The sequence below is a fragment of the Silurus aristotelis genome (genome assembly GCF_946808225.1).
Source record: "Silurus aristotelis genome assembly, chromosome: 23".
Classification (NCBI taxonomy): domain Eukaryota; kingdom Metazoa; phylum Chordata; class Actinopteri; order Siluriformes; family Siluridae; genus Silurus; species Silurus aristotelis.
In genome coordinates this window covers 5,382,110-5,396,579 of record NC_139596.1, presented here as the reverse complement: position 1 = coordinate 5,396,579, position 14,470 = coordinate 5,382,110, and the positions used below count along the sequence as shown (strand labels likewise).

Here is a 14,470-nt window from a genome sequence, read left to right as displayed (position 1 = left end):
AATTGATACAATTTGATGGAACAAATATTTAAATGTATGTTGTAAATGTAGGTCAGTTAAATATGTTGTTAAAAAGCGCTATAGAAATAAACTTGACTTGACTTGACTTGATAGTGTTTAGGTAGGCAAAGAAGGCTTTGCTGGCCCTGACCGCCCACCAATGCTAGTTACTATGTTTTCTTACCGAATCAGGAACAGTTTTAACTCAGGTTTCTTCCAGTGTGTATATATACTTGTCTGTTATCTGTAATAAACTGAAGTAGAACATATGTGCCATTCTGTGTGCTGTGTAATTCTTCCCTGATCAGAAAAGGCACCACGGACATTGTAGATCGCATGGAAAACCTCTCCAAGCATTAATTTTTTGTTCGGGCATGATAAAAATCTAACAGTTTTGGTATCAGAAGTGGGCTGCCTACCAGCAATATCCAGAGGGAAATCACGCACGGATATTTCCTTGCTTGTCCCATTCGCTAGCTAAACTGGGCTGCATGTGTGTTCGTGTCTTGGTAATGCATTAATTGTTTAATTGATGATTTCCCCCGGTGGGATGAATTCGTTGCGACAAAGTTTTCCTCACCTTAGATGTAAGATGCAAGATTAGAAGACGTTTTTTACTGTCTGAAGTACCCACAAGAATCCACGATAATTTTTATATGCCTGAAAAAAATAACATTTTCTTTGAGAAAAAATAAATATTGGAAAGACAATTTTTTTTATTTGGCTTTATAGTCTACCTTTTCTCATAACTTACAAAATTTGTGATCCAAATGGAGAGACTGGATGACTTTTTTGTTTGAAGACTACAATCCCCTGGTGTATAGCGCTACTGTATTGTCTGAGTGTTAAGTGTTGTGTGTCTGTTCATTGTTCTGGGTAAAGAAGTTGGGTTATGACATCTCTCCCCAACTGCCGGAAGAAAATCCCAAAGATTGGATGTATAGTGTGTGAATTGTGCCGGTTATTGGACTTATCCTTATTTAAGTCATTTGGCATGATGGAGTGAAATTGTGTCACATTTTGATAATTTTTCCTAGAGATTTAGATGCTGCTAGAGGTTTCTATTTTGCTCCAGGTTTAGTTTACTCTATATGCTCTTATAGGTACAGCAATTAGGGAATAGATAAAGTTCCAATTTCATGTCCTGTAACTCACCCCTTGCCTCCTGTGACACCCACTGGTTCAAATCTTTATCAAAGCTTTAAAATTATTCCAAACTCGCCTTTGATTTTTTTAAGGAAGAGATATGATGCATAAAATAGGAATGAAGATTCTGTTTTTTTGAAACCAATGTTTCGCTGTCTTTTCGTTTTGTCTTTATGCTTTCAACTGATCCACAGCCGTCAGAAGATTTCTTCCATGATAGTACATAACTACTGCCTGATTAACCAAATATAGGTGAAGTTAACCCTAAATTATGGGCCTTTCACAAAGATGAGCAGGTTTAATCCAGGTGAAACCGTACCATGCACTCATGAAAACACAACAATTAATCCAGTCTTGAAGCCAGATAAAAATAAGGCTGAAGGCTAGCACAAGATTTACAAGGTATTATAGATTAACTCTATACCAGCAACTCACAAATGTTTTACTGTGATTGATCTTTGCTATGCCTTTTTCAGTGCCCCTATGGCCTCTGAGATGTAGCCACTTTTCAAATTTACCTATAGGGGACGTCCATTCACCTGAACCTGTATTGCTCAGTTCTTTGTGCACACTGCAGTGGACAGAACTTTGGCTGATATCCACCTGCTGAAAACAACCTGCATCCTTCAATACACAGATGACATCCTTGTCACAGGACTGACTGAGCAGGACTGCCACAAAGTTTCAGTGGTTGTCTGCAATGTCCTGGCTCAGACTGGATTTAAAGCTTCACGTCAGAAACTGCAGTGGGTAAAGCAAAAAGTCTCATATCTGGGCCATGTGATCTCAGAAGGCCAACATAAGATATCACAGGACCGAGTACAGCTTGTGACTACCATAATTTCCGGACTATAAAGCGCACCCTTATATAAGACTGAATTTGACAAATATTTGTATTTTTAACATAAGTGTCTCCACTGAAACTAATGAACTTTACACAGGCTTTAACGAAAGACACTAAATGCAATATTTTGCGCTTCTATTAGAAGCATAGCGGTATTTTGGGAATAGCATCCCACTGCATTTTTTCCGGTATTACTGCGTGTGTGGAGACCGAGGAATATGTCCTTATTATTTTCTGATGCTCATTTCTAAGTTTCTTTGACTAACCCATAACGCTGTTGCCAAGAAAAATAAAAAAGCACGAATTTTGGAAACCTGTCTGTGCTTATATGATTTCTGTTGCAACTGGAGTTAGCGAGCTCTCCCTTGACCCAGACTCAACACGCTACAACGGCTTGTATCTAAACAGTATCCGACTAAGAAAGTCATTGTTCACTGTCTTCCTCCTTCCTTTCACAACTACAGTGGTACCTTGACCTACGAGTGCATTAATGTACGAGTTTTCCGAGGTACGAGTGGTCACTCGGTCGAATTCTTTGCTTTGTTACGCAAGCAAAAAATTGAGGTATGAGCTCGAGACGCCGCTGCAAGATGGCAAAGTGAAGCCAGAAAGCGAAGATGTGACGATAGATAAGCAAAAAAGAAAAAGTAAAAAATTTAAAGTTTAGGGATACGTAGTGTACAGGAGTGATAGTAAAAAACGAGTTTTCCCTCCGCCTCCGCTTATCGCCTCTACCCCCCTCCACACACACACACACACACACACACGTCTCACCTCCAAGTAAAATACACTGAATAAAATCTTATTATATCGTTACATACTCTTTCTATTATGTTTTTATACAAGATTTGTTATTTAGAATGTATTTTCCAATTTAATAATATAAAACATAAAAATGGGTGTCATTTTAAGGGTTGGAACGGATTAATGCCATTTTAAGTATATTCAATATGGAAAACTGATTTGATGTGCAAGCTATTTTACACAACTTCAACACACATCATATGACAGCACAATAAAACCACACTTTTAGCAACAGAAAATGTAACCATTATGCCTATTCAGCTGTATTAGCGCTGCGTGATCTGCTAGACTTTATTGATTTAGATGGTTTTGACGATGCACATGATTGCCTTAAACACCTTGAACAAGAGACCTCTTTTAGGCCTGATATTTTAGATACGGCCCTAGAAGAGGGGGATTGCCTCTATGTATTTGTTAGATTTTTATCATGCCCAAACGAAACTTAATTCTTGGAGAGGTTTTCCATACGACCTGCGATGCCCGTGGTGCCTTTCTGATATCAAGTAAGAAGAAATACACAGCACACAGAATGCATGTTCTTCTTCTTCTGTTTATTGCAGGCAGCAGAACGTATATATATATATATATATATATATATATATATATATATATATATATATATATATATATATATATATATATATATATATATAAATACAAAGAAAAGGCTGTCCTAAACTTGTTTCCTGTTTAGACAAGAGGATATCCTAGCCGGAGATGTGGACTACCTGTTTACCTTACAGACCAACATCATAAATATTCTATAGACACTGAACAGACAAAGGGATGTGTGTGAGATAGTGTGAGAAACATCTTAACACTAACAATGGCCACTTTAAATAATTTATGATTTAGCATCACATACCAGAACATAGGATGTTCATCCTGGGAACAGAATCGGTGACATAAACTGCAAATGAAAAGATAAAGACAAACAAAAACATACAGATTTCATTTCATTATTTCCCTACATGCATATAAACCTTCATCATCACCACTCCAATCGAGGCCTTTATGGCCTGTCTTACCATCGTCATCAAACATGGCAACATACAAAGTACAATTCCAACAATCAATACAAGAATCATTTCTAAAACAAAATAGTGTTCAACACTCGTAAACAAACTCTTAATCTTCTCAAAAAAACTTTGTTCAGCAGTTCTTTCACGTTTTCCGAAACATCATGAGACAATTGTTTCTCAGTGCTTGCTCAGTATGTCTGTTAGCAGTATTATAAGGTATACATAACAGTCTCTTCTCTGAATAATGTGTTCAAAGAGAATAAGAAAAATTCGTAGTATAATTACAACTATGCACATATAGTTATAGAATTTAGACCTAGAGCAGGTATCAGGGTAAGCTAAACTAAACAGTCAAGTGAGTTTGATCTTCACCCCGGAGGTGGCCCCCTTTCTACTATAAAGAAAGGATCTTTCCGTGGGCTCTCAACTGTTTCAGCCCTGAATACTCACTTAGGTAGGCTTCTTAGGCCAACAGACCAATTAATGCATAGAATAAGTGGGTGCTGTTTTGATCCTGCTTGCATGTATCCACTGTGGCTGATAATCAGTCAGAACTCCAGTTCTGGTTACAGCTAGAACAGTCGCTGGACCAAGATACTTCGGCTCAATGACCTTGGTAGGCTTCAGACTTCTTATCAGGACCTGCTAATTACGCACAAAAGGGTGTGTTGGCTTATCTGTAGGCAGAGGAAGAGTTAGTGAAACATCAGCACTGATAGAATTTAATTTCTCAACCAGGGCAGAAACGTAGTTTGGGGTCGGGAAAGGTTAGAACATAAAACTAGGTTAGTTTTGTTGAAGATGGGGGTCATTCTCATTTCTGTAAGTACTGCCGGGAGAACAACAGTCTAATTTCAGCCTGTTTCAATGCAGGCTTTAATAACACGCTCCTTAATGGTTCTGTTTGTTCTCTCCACCACTCCAGCTGACTGTGGGTAAAAGGGAATATTAAAATAACAATCAATTGCTAAGCTTTTAGCCAAAAGTTGTGTTACCTTCGAAGCAAAAGGTGTGCAGTTATCACTTTCAATCACACTAGAAATACCAAACCTAGAGATGATCTCTTTTGTTAATATTTTGACAACCGTTTTAGCATTCTCTGTCGCACATGCAAATGCTTCTGGCCACTTGCTGAATCTGTCAACTATAACCAACAGGTATCTGAAATTTCCTACAGGTGGCATATGTGTAACTATGGCCACTTTGGCAGGGAGTTGAACAGCTTTTAAAAAGTCGCCTATGAGAATAAAATGTGCTATGGGCTTTCCATCAGCTGTTTTAAAGTCTTTTTGCTTCCATGTTTTGGCAAAATCATGCACAACACCATAAGCATACTTAGAATCAGTGTATATAGTCCCTACTTTACCTTCAGACATCTGACATGCTCTTGTAAGTGCGACCAACTCTGCAGCTTATGCAGATGTGTATGGTAATGATTTAGCTATTACATCAGGTAATCTTACAACCGCATATCCACATAAATACACATCATCAGAAGGTTTTGAATATGAACATCTACATATTGACAATCCCCCTCTTCCAGGGCCGTATCTACAAGAGGTCTCTTGTTCAATGTGTTCAAGGCAATCATGTGCGTCGTCAAAACCATCTACGTCAATATCGTTTAGCAGATCACGCAGAGCTACTACAGCTGAATGCGGCTGAGAAGAGGCTTTAAGGTTAAGTTTTCCGTTGCCAAGAGTGTGGTTTCATAACCAGATCTACGTTGTGCTGTCATATGTTGTGTAAAATAGCTGTTACCTGATGTGAGGTGTACAGTATTAAAGGATGTGACAGCACCATTTTCTCAGCATTCCGGACCATCAGAGCCGCAGCAGCCACTGCACGCAAGCACGAAGGCAACCCTTGTGCTATATTGTCTAAAGATTTGGAAAGATACGCAACAGGGCGATATCTGTCACCGTGTTCCTGGGCTAGGATCCCTGCAGCTGTACATTTCGTGCACATAAAGGTGAAAAGGTTTAGTATAATTCGGAAGACCTAGAGCTGGAGCAGACTGTATAGCCTTCTTGAGGGCAGCAAAACTGTCAGTCATCTCATGAGTCCACAGAATAAGATGTGATGGAGGAGCTTTGTGATCAATAGCACTACGCAAAATTTTATCATGCTGTGCGCAGTCAGGGATTCATGCTCGGCAGTAGTTCACCAGTCCCAAGAAGCTCTGCATCTGTTTCACAGTCTGAGGTCTTGAAAATCTAGTCACAAACTGTACTCGGTCCTGCGATATCTTACGTTGGCCTTCTGAAATCACATGGCCCAGATATGAGACCTTTCTCTTCACCCACTCTCGTTTCTGGTGTGAAGCTTTAAATCCAGCCTGAGCCAGGACATTGCAGATGACCACTGATGCCGTGTGGCAGTCCTGCTCAGTCAGTCCTGTGACGAGGATGTCATCTGCGTATTGAAGGATGCAGGTTGTTTCTGGCAGGTGGATATCAGCCAAGGTTCTGTGCACTACAGCGGAGAATACGGCTGGCGAGTCAACAAAGCCCTGAGAAAGACGGGTCCAGGTGAATTGACGTCCCCTATAGGTAAATGTGAAAAGCGACTGCGTCTCTGAGGCCATAGGGACACTGAAAAAAGCAGGACAAAGATCAATTACAGTAAAAAATCTGTGAGTCGCTGGTATAGAGTTAACAATGGTAGCTACATCGGGCACCAAAGGAGCTAACGGAATAACTATTTATTAATCTCACGTAAATCTTGTGTTAGCCTCCAGTATTTTTTATCTGCCTTCAAGACGGGATTAATCGGTGTGTTATACGGTGAATGTGTCTCGATCAAAACACCTTGTGACAATAAATTGTCAATAACTGGAGCAATGCCAACATTCTTCTCTTTCAACAATGGATATTGTTTAACAAAAATCGGGTGGTGTGTTTTCATGAATGCATGATACGGTTTTACCTGGATTAAACCTGCCTCATCTTTGAGAGAGGCCCATAATTTAGGGTTAACTTCACCTAAATTTGGTTCATCAGGCGAGACCTCTGTACTACCCTGAAAGAAATCTTCCGGATGTGACATTGGTTTCAAAAAACAGAATTTCCATTCCCATTTTGTGCATCATATCTCTTCCTAAAAAGTTTAAAGGTGAATTTGGAATTATTGTAAAGATATGATAAAAATTTGTACCAGTCGGTGTCATCACAGGCAAAAGGTGAGTTACAGGACATGAAATTGGAACTCTATCTATTCCCTAATAGATGAACTTCCCCTTTTTCATAGGACCTCCTCCTTGAGTTTTGTGCTGAGGCTGGAATGCACCACTTCCTGTTGCAGTGCAGAGCATAACGGGTTAACAAAACCTGGAGCATAGTAGAAACCTCTAGCAGCATCTAAATCTCTAGAAAAAAGTATCTAGATGTGACACAATTTCACTCCAAAATGCCAAATGCCAAACAAGGATTAGTTCAATAACCGGCACAATTCCTATACATAAAATCTTTGGGATCTTCTTCCGGCAATAAGCGAGAAATGTCATGACCCATCTTCTTTACACAGAACAAAGAACAGACACACAACACAACACTCAGACAATACACACAACACATAACACTTAGACAATACAGCTGCGCTAGGCACCAGGGGGATCGCAGTCTTCAAACAAAAAAAGTTATCCAGTCTCTCCAATTGGATCACAAAGTTTGTAAGTTAGGAGAAAAAAATAGACTATAAAGCCAAAACAAGATTGAAGTCTTTTGAAAAATGTTAAAGTCTTTTCAAAATGTCCGTTTTTCTTTAGTTCCTTTTCTCCAATTTTTCATTTATTGATTTTTTTCAGGCATATAAATTATCGTGGATTCTTTTGGATACTTCAGACAATATCGCCTATACTAGAAAGACCGTAAAAAATGTCTTCTAATCTTGCATCTTACATCTAAGGTGAGGAAACAATGTCGCGACAAAATCATCCCACCAAAGGAAATTATAATTTTTATTGTATTTAATTAAACAACTAATGCATAACCAAGACACGAACACATATGCAGCCCTATTGGCTGGCATACGGGACAATCCCCGCAAACAAGGAAGTATCTTAAAACTTACCTTGATGCGTGATTTCCATTTTGGATATTGCCGAAAGTATCTCGCTTCTGACACCAAAACTGTTAGATTTTTATCATGCCCAAACGGAACTTAATTCTTGGAGAGGTTTTCCATATGACCTGCGATGCCTGTGGTGCCTTTCTGATATCAGGGAAGAAGAAATACACAGCACACAAAATGCATGTTCTTCTTCTTCTGTTTATTGCAGGTAGCAGAACGTATATATACAGATACAGAGAAAAGGCTGTCCTAAACTTGTTTCCTGTTTAGACAAGAGGATATACTAGCCGGAGATGTGTGAGCCCAGATAAGGACTCCCTGTTTACCTTACCGACTAACATCGTAAATATTCTATAAACATCTGAACAGACAAAGGGATGTGTGTGAGATAGTGTGAGAAACATCTTAACACTAACAATATTCTAATGTGTATTTATGTAGATATGCGGTTGTAAGATTACCTAATGAAATAGTTGTAGCTGCACATCTGGGTTAGGGTTAGGGTATGTTGGTGGCACTTACAAGAGAATGTCAGTGGGGTGGTGTGTTAGAACATAAGCAGGTTAGGCAACACAAGTCACACAGCTGTTTGTATCATTTGCAGAGGACACAGATGAAAAATTGCATTCAGAGGTAAACCTGCCAGCAGAGAGTTGCAGTAAGCCAGTATCGAAATGACAAGAGACTGAACAAGCACTTGAGCAGCTAAGAGAATAAAACGTAACTTAAAAAATGGTTGAATCCTTCGGATGTTGAGAGAAGGAACTGACAGGAGCGTGTCACATTAGCAATATTTGAGGACCACCAGCATGTAGTTTCTTAGTGACAGCTAAAAGGGCAGTCTCTCTGTGGAATGTGCCGTTTTATAGCCAGACTGCGTAGGATAAAATTAATATAGTGCTGGATAAATAATGCTTATTGATACTTAGGAAAATCACCAGCTGAAGTAAGCAAACAATATACAACACATAACACAGAGCTCTGGAAAGGATATTTAATTCTACAACAGAAAGTGACACATCAGATGACCCATCAGGGGTGGAAATACCCAACTGAGCTGTTACTGTCCTGATCACAAATAGGTGAAATGGGCCCATAATCATAATCATGTCCACCCACATAGACACAGGAAGCCACACTGTCACTATCATTCACACTGATAGTATCACACTTAAGTGGAGGGGAAGTATAAAGGTGAGAAATATCTGGGTAAAAGCACGTGTGAAAGACAGCAAGATCTCCAGAAACAAGAAAAAAATCAGCAGCCACATGTGAGAGTAGAAACTGACGATACTTTACTGAAGACATGACACCTTGGGATGGGTGATAGTGTGCAGAAAAGCACCTGGCTGGCAAAAACATAATTATTATAATAATAGAATAATAATAATAGAATTAATACAAGCTAATTTTAGTGCTTAAGCAGAATGATATACTCAATAAATAATAATAGAAGATAAGGTACTTACACATAGTCAAAATAATGATGAGTAAAGAGCACTGTTCAAGATTAAAAGCAAGAATGAAACATAACGATGAAACTAATGTTTTTGGTACAACCCTAAACAGGTCAAAGATAATAGTAACAAAAAAGGCCAGGCAAACCTCTAAATGACGTATTAAGGAAGGATATTTGCAAGATAATGGTAATTAGTGTATTTATAAATTTGTGTGGTTCCCAAGCTAATGGTAATTGGAGCCCAGTTTGGGGGAGTTTTCGAAGTTAATGGTTAACAAGGATGCTCAAAGTGTATAAAAGAAGATGGCTTGTCATGTTGATTTCAGACCATCTCTGACATGTCACGAGCATGCTCTCGGGTTGATTGTGGTTTACTGTGCTCTCCACATCCACATTTCTTGCAGTCTTTTGAAATAGATTACTTTGCAGGATTGAATTTGGAAGTCCCATATGATGTCAGGAACGTTCGGCCTAAAAACATTTGTAGACATTTTGTTGGCTTTAACACAGTATCATGAATGGTGTATCACTAGTGGTTTTTCCTTTTTTTTTTGATGAAGACACAATCACTCTTCAAGACACAATCCCCCAAAAGCCATTGGGGCACAAAAGCTCACCTTCTATAAGTTGGTTTGGAGATTATTGCAAGCTAGAATTGCTGCCAAAAATTATATCACCCAATGTTGCAAATCATTTACATTTATAGCATTTGACAGACACCCTTATCAAGAGTGACTTAATCAATTCAATTCAATTCATTTTTATTTGTATTGCGCTTTTAACAATGAATATTGTCTCAAAGATGTTCAATACAGCAAATATGCAAATTTTTTATGCAAACAGCAATACAGCAAATAGCTGTTTTCAGAATGTATTACATCTTAAAAATACTATTTAAAAACATACACTGTTAAAATGGTGTCTGGAACCGAAAAGAAAAGTTTTTACTTGCCATGAATTTTTTTTAAATATGGTTCACTATGTGTGGTTTCTTAAATGCACTTTTAAGTTCACTGGATTCTTCAAATTAATAAAAGCGCCACAATTGTTTCCATCTCAAACACACAAACAAATTAATAAATAGCAAATTGGCTTTGTCACTTGCTATATATTACACCATCTGTACTATATATTAGGCCATTTGTGCTATAAAGCTGACTATAGACTGTGTATGTGACCTGATCTGATTTATAACCAAATTTTGCCTCTTCAAATATGAAGGACGCTTTGACATGTTAAATCTTCTTCTTCTTCTTCTTCTTCTTCCTCTTCTACTTCTTCCTCTTCTTCTTCCTCTTCTTTTTCTTCTTTCGGCTGCTTCCATTAGGGGTCGCCACAGAGGGTCATCTGTCTCCATACTACTCTGTCCTTTACATTTGCTTTCACACCAACTACCTGCATGTCTTCCCTCACCACATCCATAAACCTCCTCTTTTCTCTTCCTCTTTACCTCCTTCCTGGTGGCTCCATCCTCAGCATTCTCCTATCGATGTACCCCATGTTCCTCCTATGCACATTTCCAAACCATCTCAATCTGGCCTCTTTCACGTTGTCCCCAAAACGTCTTACATGCGCTGTCCCTCTAATAAACTTGTTTCTATTCTTGTCGCTCCCAATGAAAACCTTAACATCTTCAGCTTTGCTACCTCCAGCTCCACCTCCTGTCTTTTACTGAGTGCCAATGTTTTTAAACCATACAATATAGCAGGTCTCACCACAGTCCTATAAATTTTCCCTTTTACTCTTGAAGATACCCTTCTATCACAAATCAGGTACCTAAACTCCTCCGACTTTCTCCACCTCTTCTCCCTGCAACCCCACCACTCCACTGCCCTCCCTCTCATTCACACACATGTGCTCTGTCTTACTCCTACTGACTTTCATTCCCCATCTCTCCAGGCTCTTCTCCACTTTTTCTCTTCTTTCACTCTTCATCCTCTTAACCGCTCTCACTTCCTCCTTACTAATCCTACCCACTTCCTGCTTCAATATCTTATCAGCTTTAATTTATAAGCTGCTTAAAATACTCCCTCCATCTTCTCAACACACTTTCCTTACGTCAACACAATTTCCATTTTCATCCTTTATTGCTCCAACTTGCAGCACATTCTTCCCAGCTCGGTCTCTCTGCCTGGCCCAGTGGTAAAATCCTTTTCTCCTACGGCTTCTCATATGTCTTTTTCTTGGCTTTCACCACATCCCTCTTCACTTGCTGCCGCATCTCCTTGTACTCCTGCCTACTTTTCATATTATCTCTATTCTGTTTCACCAACTTCTTTTACCTTATGCTTTGCTGCACTTCCTCATTCCACCACTACGTCTCTTTGTCTTCCTTTCTATTTCCAGATGTCACACCAAGTACCTACCTAACTGTCTCCCTTATCTCTTCTGCAGTAGTTACCCAATCATCCAGCATGTCTTCACCACCACCGAGCCTCTGTCTGACCGTTTCCACCATCATATTCTTCTTTCAGTCCACACTCTCCTCCTCTTCTTCTTCACCTCTAAAATCATCCTACAGACCACCATCCGATGCTGTCTAGCTACACTGTCCCCTGCCAACAGCTTACAGTCTCCAATCTCCTTCAGGTTGCATCTCATACATAGAACATAGTCCACCTGTGTGCACCTTTTACCACTCTTATACGTCACACTATGCTCCTCCCTCTTCTTAAAATGAGTATTCACCACTGCTATTCCCATCCTTTTAGCAACATCTACTACCATCTGCCCTTCCACATTTCTCTCCTTAAGGCCATACCTATCCTTCACCTACATGCCTATTAAAGTCTGCCACAATCACCAGTCTTTCATTCCTAGGTACACCTTTTACCACTTCATCTAACTCCTCCATCTCACAGCTCACTTGTGGAGCATTGGCACTGATGACATTTTTCATCACCCCTTCAACTTCCAGCTTCATGTTCATCACCCTGTCAGAAACTCTCTTCACAACCACTACACTCTTCCTTTACTCTTCCTTCAGGACCAAAAACCAGTTTTCTTTCCATCCACAACATAATAGAACAGTTTAAACCCCTCTTAACTGTTCCTGGCCTTACTCCAATGAACATTGTCTCAAATCAGCTTTACACAGATAATGTTGTGATAAAAAATTAATATGTTCTTTATAAGTAAGTTTGTCCCTGATGAACGAGCCGGTGGCGGCTGTGGCAAGGCAAAACTCCTCGAGATGGCAAAGGAAGAAACCTTGAGAGGAACCAGACACAAGAGGGAACCCATCCTCATCTGGGTTGCACCGAATGTCCATTTATTATAGATATACAATGTTGCGGGGTACAGTGATGGTGATCAGAAGCAAAGTGTATTCCTGAGTGTAGCAGTCTGTTGACATTAACTACAGTCCAAATCCATCCTCAAAGCTCCTATTTTTACTCCGGAATTTAATGGAACCACCCAAGGTGTTGATGAGAAACCGTCCCCAGCTGACCGTCCAGAGTGACCTCCAGTCGAAGAGAACACCATCCAAAGGCAGGCCTGGACGAAGTGGGAAGATCCATGGAGGGAAGAAGGGCAAAATCAAAAGGTCAAACAACAATTCATATGAAGCAGGGCCAGATTTAATACCTTTGATAGTACAGGACTCCCAGTGATGGCTAGCTGGTGTTCTTTTTTGCAAGTGACTTAGTTTTTCAGATTTTTTTTAGAATGTCCTGTTCTACTGGGGTTAATAGATGTCATGTTAGTCAGTTTATTATTGGATTTAGCAAACTAGTTATGAGAATTCTTAGTGTGGAACCTTGGCCGTAGGAATAAAGAGATTGGTCCTGGTACTTGCAATGAAATTTGCCGTTTGTTTACATTTTATGGATTTCTTCACACATCATCAACACTACCTACAACATTCAAAATACCGAAAAAAAAAAATAAAAACACTACCAGCATTCATTCAGATACTGGGATACATTTCACATTATACAATATTGTCCTCAGTTATCACTCACCAATGTCTATAAATTCATTTATGGCAAAATCCAACCCACTGGTGGCCATTAGAGCAGGAAACACCTCTTCATCCACCTCTCTACCAGTTTCTTCTGCTAAATTCAACTGCTCTTTTTCCTGATAAGCAGATATCACAGATTAGGAATAAGAGACTTCATACTTATATACATTTATGATTTTATTTGGCTAACACTTAACGTTCATACAGGCTGTATAGGAATGAATGATAAATAAAATTTATAAATGTTTATGACTCAAAAATATATGTAATATTATCTGTAGGCATTAACTCAATGAGGGCTGGATTCAAAATCACACAAAAAAAATCTAAGTAAAAAAAATAAATAAATAATTACAGGCTAATACATTCATGAATTTCATCATGACAACTTACAATTAACACTAAACGCACTCCTAACTTTTTCTGGGCTTGCTCCTGATGAGATGGTGACCTGGGGCAACTCCAGATCTGGATCAGTGAATCTCCTAGACAGTCTGTGGTCCTACCTGGTGGCTTGAGATACTCCAATGATTAATGTCTCAGAGGTTCTCAATTAGGTCTGAGGAATATGAGGGCAAAAATGCCTATGTGATAAAAAAAACTTCCTACACACACTGGTCACATAAGGCTAGGGATTTTTATGTACCAAGAGGAACCCAGGGTCCAGTACATTAACATAAAAAGACTAACAGTGGCTCTAAGAGTTTCATTCTTGTACCTAACAGCATTAAGGTTATCTTTGGCAAGAATGTGGAGGTCTGTGTGACTTACTTTCAAAACGTTCCTGCTGGACAGCATTGCAAATAGCATAACGTTCTTTTATGTCTGTCACGTGTGCTCATTGTAATCTTGCTTTCATCTATACAGACAATGAACCTTCTGTGACAGACCTGGCAAATCTGCCGTTCTGCACAATCTGCACAATCACTGAACAGATTAAAATCTCAGAATTTTTTTCCTGGTTGGTTAAAATCAAGAACAATAATTAATATTTATGCTACAAAATCTTATGTTTAGTTACGCAAGACATTTTTCCACTGAAACGAGATTGCGTTCTATTTTCTCTGATACAGCCTTTCTCATTTTGATGTTCAATACAGCAAATATGGAGCCAATTAAAAAAGAAAGCTAGACTAAATACCACATGGTCCATTTCA

The 14,470-nt window shown here is 39.1% G+C and overlaps 1 long non-coding RNA gene across 1 annotated transcript in view; it reads right to left on the bottom strand.

Moving 5' to 3' along the window:
• The window catches only part of LOC310718318, a 198,226-nt gene that overhangs the window by 83,567 nt on the left and 100,189 nt on the right, over nt 1–14,470 (bottom strand). The window contains exon 2 of the long non-coding RNA XR_014531095.1: nt 2,166–2,729. This is a non-coding gene — a long non-coding RNA (uncharacterized lncRNA). The remainder of the gene's footprint in view (nt 1–2,165; nt 2,730–14,470) is intronic.